At 37.9% G+C, this 11,066-nt stretch overlaps 1 pseudogene; it reads right to left on the reverse strand.

Annotated features, from left to right (window-relative positions):
• Positions 1-3,263: 3,263 nt before the first annotated feature.
• Positions 3,264-8,001, reverse strand: LOC107484056 (respiratory burst oxidase homolog protein D-like; annotated as a pseudogene).
• Between the last annotated feature and the right edge of the window lie 3,065 nt (positions 8,002-11,066).

The raw sequence follows: 11,066 nt of genomic DNA on the forward strand, positions 1-11,066 counted from the left end.
TGCATGATTGATTGCATGTTTGTTTGATTTTGTGCATATTTTACCATTACTTGGTTGAAGTGATGAATTCTTTTTTAAGAAACTTCCTATAGCATTTCACTAATTTGAATTAAAATTTTGTTAAACTTGCTTGAGAAAATTTATTTTAGAACATGGTTTAGAGCTCGAACACACAAAACCCGTGAGATTTTGAGCCTAATCGATTGGTTGCATCTTATCAACCAATGTTTTAATTTTGGTGTCTGTTGTTCTCTCTAAAATTGTGAATCCTTTGTCTTGCTTAATTCTATATTTCCATTATTTGATGTATGCATGCACTTATATGATTGAGACCTCTGTTTCACTGAGCTTACATACCCATATGGCCTTAACCTTTTCATTATCATTTGTAAACCGAAGTTGAGCCTATTTTTCCCATTTGTTCTTTACTTTAGCTCATCACTAACTCTAAGTGAAAAACAATAATGTCCTTAATTTGAATCCTTGGTTAGCTTAAACTAGTGAGAGTGCTCATAAACTAAGTGTGGGGAAATTAGGTCTGGAAACATTTGGTTTGAGAATTGGATATTGTATATTTTTGGTGAATTTGTGAAAAGAATGTTAAGGACACGTTCATGCATTCAATACCTTAATCATATGCATTGAGAAAAAAAAAGAAAAAATAATAAAAGTGGAAAAAATGCCCCAAAGTAAATAGTGATAGCAATGCATATGTGCTATACTCAAATTTGGGATGCATGAATATGTAGTAAACACAGTTAATGGGTAGTTAGATTTTATATTCTGATTATATGGTTTGGCTTAAGTTAGGTGGAAAGTTTAGATTAGTCAAGGATTCAGATTTTAGTCCACTTAACCAAATATAATCCTACCTTGACCCAAACCCCATTACAATAAAAGACCTCTTGATATGTGTATTAGTGTATTAAATTTTTTTTTATTGTTAGATGAAGAGCAAGTCTTAGAAAGCAAGATTAGTAGAGAATTGAGAGAATCAAACCTTAAACATCTGAGCGATTAGAGTGTATACACTTCCAGTGAGGGTTCGATGCTCGATTCTTTGTTCCCGGCTTTCATGAGCTATCTTCTTCTTGCAAGTCTATTTGTACTTCATTTTTATGATTTGAACTAGTGAAATCTAGTTCATATTTGTTCTTGAAAGGGTTTATCTATTTTTAACTAAGTAAGTAGAAGCATTTTAGCATATTGTTGCATTCATATAGATAGGTTGCATTTCATACATTCTACCATTTTGCCTTCACTCTTTATAGCTTCTCTTGAGCTTAACATGAGGACATGCTAATGTTTAAGTGTGGAGAGATTGATAAACCGCTATTTTACAGTATATCTTGTGCTTAATTCAGTAGATTTTAACCATTATTCTCACACTTATTCATAGAAATCGCATGTTTTACATTTTTCTTCCTAATTTTGTGCTATGATTAAAAACATGCTTCTTTGGCCTTAAATTTGCTATTTATAATCCTCTCTTATTACCATTCGATGCCGTGATATGTGTGTTAAGTGATTTCAGGGTTTATAGGGCAGGAATGGCTTAGAGGATGGAAAGGAAGCATGCAAAAGTGGAAGGAATACAAGAAATTGAAGGAATGGCAAAGCTGTCAAGCCTGACCTCTTCGTACTAAATCGATCATAACTTGAGCTATAGAGGTCTGAATGAGACGGTTCCAGTTGCATTGGAAAGCTAACATTCGGGGCTTCGAAATGATATACAATTTGCCATAGTTGCCTTGCTGTTAGGTGATGCGTATGCGTGGGCAACACGTACGCGTGACGGAGCCACGTGCTGTACGTAGGGCGATTTTTGGCCCAGTTTCAAGCCCAAAAACACAGATCAGAGGCTGCAGAGTGGGGGAATCAAGGATCCAACTTTCATTCACATAATTTTAGGTTTTTAGATGTAGATTTCTATAGGTTTTAGGTTTTTAGGTTTATTTCTTCTCAATTTCAGAATTCTACCTTGCTTCAATTTAGGTTTCTTCTACTTTAATTGTTCTAATACTTTGGTTTATTTATTTCTCTTGTTGATTTATTTATTTCCCCAATTTGGTTTATGAACTCCATGTTAGATTCAATTTCTTTTTAATGCAAGTTGAGGTATTTCATATTTATTGTTTCTTTCTTCAATTTATTGTTATTATTCCCTCTTGCAATTGTTGGTTCCATATTTTATATTCTCTTATTGCTTTTCTATGCTTTTATTTTGTGCCTTCCAAGTGTTTGGTGAAATGCTTGGAAGGATTTTAAAGTAGCTTTTTATATTCTTGACTTGGATTGATTAGTTGATGCTATAGAGTTATCAAATTCTCTTGTTGAAGGATAATTAAAAATAGCTGATTGGCTTAGGCTTCACTAGCTCTAGTCTTTGATTAGGACTTATGAACCTAAGTTGATTTTGCTCACTTGACTTACCTTCATTGTAGAGGTTAACTAAGTGAAAGCGAAATACAATTATCATCACAATTGAAGATGATAACAAGGACATGACTTCTAGTTCTCAATCCTAGTTAAGAGTTTTCTTAGTTATTAATTTAATTTCTTGCCATTTTATTTCCTTGTTCTTTATTTCAAAAACCCAAAAAGATACTTTTCCATAACCAATAGTAAAAACACTTTCCTGTAATTCCTTGAGAGACGACCTGAGGTTTAAATACTTCGGTTTATTTTTATTGGGTTTGTTAACTTGTGACAAACAATTTTTGTATGAAAGGATTTTAGTTGGTTTAGAAACTATACTTGCAACGAGGATTTATTTGTGAAATTCTAAACCGTCAAAAATTCATTCATCAACTATCATCCACGAGAGCATTCAAAATAGAATGAATCAATTAAATTAATTAAAATTTAAGCGATAATTGCAGAAAACCAGATCAAAATGCATCTGATTGATACAAACTAGACATGACCAGTGGCAACTTATTGACATTGACGTCACAACATACAGAAGCAGAATTTCAAAGTTGCTTTCCATCAGAGTAAGAATAGTAAATAAAATAACTTTCAAAGAAATCCAGGTAAGGTTTGTCCACACTACATAAAATTGTCAGCACTTAGATCTTTTATGATTAAAAATGATAATTTATTCTAAATAGAAAAAAGGGTAAATTGTGATGGCTTCTCTCTAGTCTTGATATTAGACAATAATACACATAATACTTCTCTGTTTTGATATTTGCAATAGTATATTTTAAATTTTTAATGAATTTCTAATGCAAATTAAAGTTATATAATACTTAATATTTCTATAGATTGTAAGCTGTGGTATTAATTTCTTTTATAACACAACACTAACAAAGTCAATGCAACCATTAAAAAAATAAAGTGTTGTATATAATTTAACTTTAACCTCAAGAAAGTGTCAGTGCAATTTATATAAAGGAAAAGGGATTAAAGTTACTAACCATTTTCTCGTACCACTCTTTGGTCAAGAAAAGTTTGATTCCATGAACAATCAACAAGGCGTAGACAATGACAAAGAGATTATGTGAGTACCAAAATGCATTGAAGCCAGTTAGACTGTTGAGTGGTTTAAGAAGCTTAACCCTATTTCTCCTGAACTAAGGTGTGGCTTGTACTTTTGAGGGGTTGCACGAAGGAGGCGAGGGAAGTCGCAAGAAAGATGAAAAATTGCATGTATTCCAACATGAATTGCTACTGCCACATCTATCACCTGCAAGAACAACAACATATATACCTTCACTTTATTTGTACTACTAACTTTATTTAAATGGTGACAAATATGTTCCTTGAGAAGCAAATTTGCCACTTCTAATTCATGAAACACTCCAAATATTCTTCATACCCTTTTGGCAATTTGACTTGTGAAAAATACACAAATTCCAACAAAAATTTGGGGCAAGTAAAAAATATTACCTTGTGGAAGTTAAGGTTGTCATCAAAAGGAACCATGATGCCAAGCTTGGTCTTATTCCTCATCCAAGTAATAGTGTTCCGGCAAACTGGTAACAAGATAATAGCCATGTTCAATTTAAGTGTCTCAGCTGCACCTTTGGCCATGCATACACAATACCCCATAACAGGATACATCTTTTCTCCTTCTATAGTGTATGGATTTGTAGGCAAATAAACCTAACATCACACAAATCCATAATGCCATAACCCAAGTTCTTTGCCACTTGTCCTGTATGAAGCACTTGGTATTTGTATAGCACCTCCTAACAGCACTGTCTTCATATGTAGGCTTCAGTTTCAAGCTTAGCATTTGGCATAGGTACTTGCTATCACCTCTTGTAGAATGACTTGGTCCATACAATAAGAGCATCTCTAAGCTATCCAACTGATGAAGCAGTAATAATAATCACCAATTGGCCAAATAAATGAGATTAACATAAGTAATATGGAGTTTTTGTTTTTCTTTTCAAATAAATTTCTAGTCACTTCTAGAGTTAGCTATTTATGATTTTGGTCTACGTCAAAGTTTTCTTATGGATTTGATCTAATTTCCTAAATACAAGTGAAATCAATCCCTCTTATCATCTTAAATATAAATCAACTTCAGACTTATGATTTGAAATATAAGTACTTATCTGTATGTGAAACTGTAATAGTGACTAATTTTATTTAATTTTGATAAGTTTTATACTAAAACAATCTGAAATAGGATGATGTAAATACCATGATAAATCTTGTCTCTTCAGGGTCTAGTTTTTCCATTATCAAAGCTGCATATTCTTCAGCCTGCTGCTGTATATTTGAGAGTTTGTTTGTTGTGGCACTAAGGCAGATGATCTAAAAACAGAATTGATCATTTGTGATCAAGGAAACTCTTATTCTCATGGGAACAAAATGCAAAGCTAGGAAAAGAAAGAAGGTTGTCGATAAAAACTACTTCACTATCTTCATTCTATTTTTTTTGTTGATTAATTTAAAAAGAAAATTCATATAAACCTCTTTAATTTCTTCCTCGGTGATTCTTCCATTTGCATCTTTATCAACCCTGCATTATTCCAAATGAAGGTTAACATACTTAATGGTGGGAATTAAAGAAAATACCAACCAATTTCTTTTCCTAGTTCTAAAATTAAGTAAAGAGGTAATGAATTAGTTACATGTTAAAGAAGGTTCTGAGCCTGGAATCAAAACTCTGGTCAGAAATTTGGTCCCAAAAGTCCTTCAATTTAGCCTTGTTAATTGAATCCCCATGAATATCCCTCCTCCTAGCCAAAGAACCAAAAAGCACAGCAGAAAATGCCTCAGATTCCTTGCTTATCCCTACATACAAACAATTCAACAAATCCGAACCATAGTTATCCAAACACTTCCTAAAAGAAAACTACTCAGAACAAGTCCTTATTTCACTCACTCACACACACACACAAATAATTTCACAAACACTTGGAAAGCAACAACAAAAAAATAGTGCAGATTTGTTATAAACTCTTCAATTTTAACTATTATGCATTTTCCAAAGAGAGAACGATGAAGCCATCCATCAGTTGAAGCAGTAAGAACATCAAACTGCTTCTCCACTTCATGCCACCCTGCACCACCGCCGCCACCACCACCACCACCACCCTTAGCGATGAACTTAAGTCCCTTGAGAGCACTCAAAGCCGCGGACTTAGTCCTATTGTAGTGTTCTCTTCTTGCAGCAGCAGCATCAGAAGAAGAAGAAGGTGCTCTTTGTTTGGAAGAAATTGAAGCGAGTCATTTGAGTTCTTGAGAAACCTGCTTCATTTTAATGGAAGCGGTTCTAACAACAGTAGCACCAAAGAAAATCAAGTGGAACAAAAGGAGAAATGAGGGTACAGTTCACCCGCGCCGCAACATACCCAAACCCTAAAATTGAAAGCCCTAAAATTGGAACCCTAACCCTTTGAATATATACCTTCTCCACCATGTGGTGAGCGATGGGAGGATGATGCTGATGATCGATGTGAGCACGTAGCGAAGACGACTGATGGCTCTCGAGTGGTTAGCGTCGAGTGAGGAAGTGGAGCCGTGAGTGGGGAAGAGGAGCGGTGAGTGATAAACCCCAATTTGACGGTTTATCTTGTATTGAATTTAGGATATTTTGATGACCTTTTCTCGCATTTAACCTATGAATTAGCATGGTTTTGTAATCTCTCCCGTATTTGTGCTTAAGTGTAAAAACATGCTTTTTAAGCCTTATTTTGATGAATTCTAATTCTTCTTTGATTCCACAAGATGCCTTGATGTGTTTGCTAGTAATTCCAGGATTGAAATAGGCTAGGCATGGATCAAAGGGAGCAAGGAAGGAAGCATACAAGTGGAGAGAAGCATGAAAAGTCAAAGAAGTGAAATCGGCCAAGCACGCGCACGCGCACAAGGCGCTCGCGCGCACATTGCAGAATCGGCCAGAGGCACGCACGCGTACCGTGCACACACGCGTCGCAGTCGGCACATGACTTCATTAAAGCAACACGTGCCTGGCGATTTAGAAGGGTTTCTGAACCCATTTTGGCGCCAATTGCTGATAGAAAGGAATAAAAGGATCAAGGATTGAAAGGGAAAAAAATCTTGGAATCATTTTTAGCATCATTAGGATTAGGATTAGTTAGTTTCTAGAGAGAGAAGCTCTCACTTCTCTCTAGAATTAGGATTAGGTTTAGGTTAATCACTCTTCTTAGATCTAGGTTTAATGCATGCTTTAATTCACTTTTCCTTTATCAATTCTTACTCTTCTCATCTTCCTCTTTCTAGTTATGTGCTTTAATAATTGTAATTCTTCACTTTGTTTTGGATAGATTGTTGTTCCTTTATTTTCTTTCAATAATGCAATTTGAGGTAATTCATGATAATTGTGGTTTCCTTGAATTGTTGTTGTTTTTTTGTGCCTTTCAAGTGTTTGATGAAATGCTTGGTTGGATTTTAGTGTAGGTTTTGTTCCTCTTGGCCTAGGTAGAGTAATTAGTGACTCTTGAGTTATCTAATTCCTTTGTTGATTGATAATTAGAAGTTGCTAATTGATTTGAATGCCTCTAAACCTAGTCTTGAGGAATCAAATTGATTCATCCACTTGACTTTCCTCCATGGTTAGAGGTTAACTAAGTGGGAGTAATGGACAACTTGTCATCATAATTGAGGAGGATAACTAGGATAGGACTTCTAGTTCTCATATCTTGTCAAGAGCTTTGCTAGTTGTTAGTTTATTTTCTTTGCCATTTATATTTCTTGTCTAAAATCTTAAAAACCCCAAATATAACTCACAACCAATAACAAGGCACTTTATTGTAATTCCTAGGGAGAACGACCCGAGGTTTGAATACTTCGGTTTGTAAATTTTAAGGGTTTGTTTTAGTGACAAACAACTTTTTGTATGAAAGGATTAGTGATTGGTTTAGAAACTATACTTGCAACGAGAATTCAATTGTGAAATTCTAAACCGTCAAAAATCTAATCATCAAAATGGCGCCGTTGCCGGGGAATTGCAATGGTGTTATGTTATTGGTTATTGTATATATGTGAATATTGTGAATAGCTTGATTTTTGGATTGCTTGTTAGTTTTTGCTAGTCTTAGTATTTTGTTTCATTATTTCTTATTAGTTTTTGCTTCTTATTTTCTCTTGCTACCATGAATTGTCACTTTGGCTATGAGTTTGGCTCTAATTGTGTTGTAGGGAATGTGAACTTCAATGCTAGCATGTACCAAGGATGGAACACTCCAAGATGGGAGGAGCCTCAAGGAATTGATCACTCCTATTGGCATCAACCTCCGGACACTTATAGGTATAATTCTCATCCTAATGCATGTCAATTCAATGGTTATGGTGATTCCTTTTATGACAATCAACCACCACCATATACCTATGAATCTTATCCTCAACATGATGCTCAATCATACTCACAAGCCCCTTTCTACCAAGTACCTTTATGTGACCCTTATCCATCATATAACCAATCACCCATACCACATCTTTGTGATCATTATGAGCAAGAACCTTTAGAACCACCACAACCCCATCAAGATTACTACTAAGAACCACCTCAATGTACATCCTCTCCACAATTTTACCAAGAGGAACCACCTTCCTACCATGAGCCCTCTCTCCAAAATAATGAACCTTCCTACTCGCCCCAAGCCCCAATAGACGATCCTCTCACTTTGTTACTCCAAGGACAAGAAGCCATGAAGCGGGATACACTTGAGTTTGTGACCAATTTGACCAAGATGGTGCACACTTTAGCCCACCAATGCTTGAATACTCAAGGTACTTCCGTGACCACATGCGAAAAATCTAAAGAAGAGCAAAGTATGAAGGAGAAATTGGACAATCCGGTAGAGAAGGGAGAACCAAGTTTTGTGTTAGAACAATTGGAGGAGCCTATGATCATTGAAGAAAAGGAAGAAGTGGTTGAAGATTTGGGAGATGTTGAAAGTCCATGGGAATGTAGCATCATGGAGGACTCTTCCAAGAAGCTTGATATTGACGTTGCGGAGGGTGCGCAACCTCCAAGGCATATCATAGTTGGAGACTTGGAAGAGGCTTATCAAGAGATGGATTCAATCATGGATAAATTTCTCTCTACAATGGAACCATCCCCCATTGGACATGGAGTTGGAATTATAGAAGAGTGTGCACAATCTCTCATACCCTTGGTGAGCAATGAGAAAGAGAACTACCAAGAGGAACACGTTGGCATGGTGTATATCGAAATTGAAGAATATGAAGAGGTTGATCAAGAGATGGATTTATTCATCAATGAATTCCTATCCAAAATTGAATCACCTCCTACTGGGCAAGAAATCAAGATTCTTGAAGACAACACCAAGCCAAGTGATAAAAAGGAAAAAGGTTGAAATTGAGGAAGCTCACAAAGAGGTTGAAATACACAAAGAAGAGCACAAGGAAGTAGACCTTGCATTGTCTAAGTGTGGGGAGGTCTCCCTTCCCAAGTCACCATCCAACACAACATTCAAGTGGGTAAAATTCTTATCCCTAAGCTTTACTTTCTCACTTGAATATGGTTTGATTGAAACGGATGGACAACTTAGAGCTCTTTGTGGACTCAAAGGAAAAAGAGAATTGTGTAGTGGTTGGAAATTTGGTATAAAGCTCACTAAGGTCCAAGCTTTAAGGTATAGGGATTATGATGGGACAAGAACTACTTCGTATGGGTCTAGAAGGAAGAATTGGTGGACTAAAGAGGATTCTATGTGTCGACCGCCCTTATGTCAACCACCCGTACGGAAAAATCATGAAACTCAACTCACGGATGGGTGTGAAGATAAGATATGGGATCCCGGTTCGCTATGTGAAGACCAACTATGGGGACTCATATCTTGGGTAGAACTCTACCCTAGATTGGTGAAGATGGTTGGAAATTCTGTCAACCAATTGAGAAGTAAAGATCCTTGGAGATTCAAGGATGAGTACAAACACAAGCCACCATGACAATAAGCTTCTCACATGTCCAACTTAAGGACAATAAATAAAAGTGCTAGGTGGGAGACACCCCACCATGGTAAACTCTTTCCATTCGCTTTTAATTTTGCTTAATAAGTGATTTGAGTTGCCATTGTAGGTAGATGTCTCATATAGATTTGTTTGTACAACTTAATTGTTAGCATAGTCACATGTATGTTATGTTTAGTAGTAGATGAATAATATCAAATTGCATTTTTTGTGAATTGTATGATGGTTGATTGAATAAAGAGTTGAGAGCAGTATAGGGAGCACCTGAGCACAACTTTTCTGCTTTTGGAGCAATAAAAAAAAGGGGTTAGATGCGCGCGCACGATGTATGCGCACGCGTCCTTGAGTCACTACATCATCACCCAAATTCCAGAGAGTTGGGCCTCTCCTAGGCCAACCTTAAGCCTCGAGCCCAACTCATTCCATGCTGACGCGCACTACGTGCGTGCACGTCCATTCAGCTACAAGGAAGTGCACGCGGACGCACAACTGCCGCGTCCCTGTCGATCTGCTGCTGCAACTTCTGAGCCACTATCTAGAGAGTTGCGCTGGATCTGGGCCAACTATAAGCCCCCAGCCCAACTCATCTCGCACGGACGCGCACTCGCCGTGTGCGCACCCATCTGCCAAAAGGAGGAAAGGACGCGAGCGCACGCATCGCGCTTGCGCGCTTTATGTTGCACTACCAACGTACGCGAACGCGCACTTGCCGCGTGCGCATCACCTAGCTGATGCCGCCACTGCAGGCCTTTGTCCAGAGAGTTGGGCGTGCGTCAAACCCACTCTAAGCCTCCAACCCAACCCCATGTACGCGTGCACGTAATATACGCGTACGCGCCGATGCATAATTTCCCCATCCACGCGTGAGCGCGCTATACGCGCACGCGTAGGTCTCTAATTTCGCCAATGTGCGCGGACGCACCCTATTCGCGCCCGCGCCAAATTAAAAAAAGGGGATAACCCTAATGCGCGAAGAGCACTGCGCAGTCGCGCACCCCTCTTCTTCTCCCTTTCGCCATCTCCCTCTCCTTCCCATACCCCGTCACTCTGCCGTCACCGCCGGTGACAAGCACCGCGAGGCCGGTCCCCCCTCTCTCTCTTTCTCCATCAATCAACACTTCCCCTCTTACTCTCCCTCTCTCACCGCCGCCAGCTCCACCGTCACTCCACCGAGCACTACCACTGCTTCGCTGTGACCGCCATCCTCCACGGCGGTGCTCTACCCAGCTCATTTCTCTGCCGCCCCTACTTCCCATTTCCATTCCTTTTTACTCTGCTCCCAGGTTCCTGCTCCAACTCTGTTCTCTATTAATTTTTTGTTTCTGTTAGCTACTATTAGTTTTCTGTTAGTTAGTTAGAATTGAAATTTTGCATGTTAGGTTAGTTAGAAATAATTGTGGTTAGGTAGCTAGGACTGGATAGAGGATTCTAGGCCTGATAAGTGCTCCGTTTGTGCATGATTTGCTGTTTGTTTACTTGGGTGTTGTATGCTGATTTTGGGTTGCTATTTTATGCAATTTGTGTTGCTGAGTACTGTACCACTGCTGCCATGCTTGATTGATGTTGTATTCTTGCTGCTTTTGCTATGTTGCTCTCCGGGAACGTCCAATTTTAAGCCGGAATGCTGTCCAATTTTCAATAAATCT

This window comes from Arachis duranensis, chromosome 1 (assembly GCF_000817695.3).
Source record: "Arachis duranensis cultivar V14167 chromosome 1, aradu.V14167.gnm2.J7QH, whole genome shotgun sequence".
Classification (NCBI taxonomy): domain Eukaryota; kingdom Viridiplantae; phylum Streptophyta; class Magnoliopsida; order Fabales; family Fabaceae; genus Arachis; species Arachis duranensis.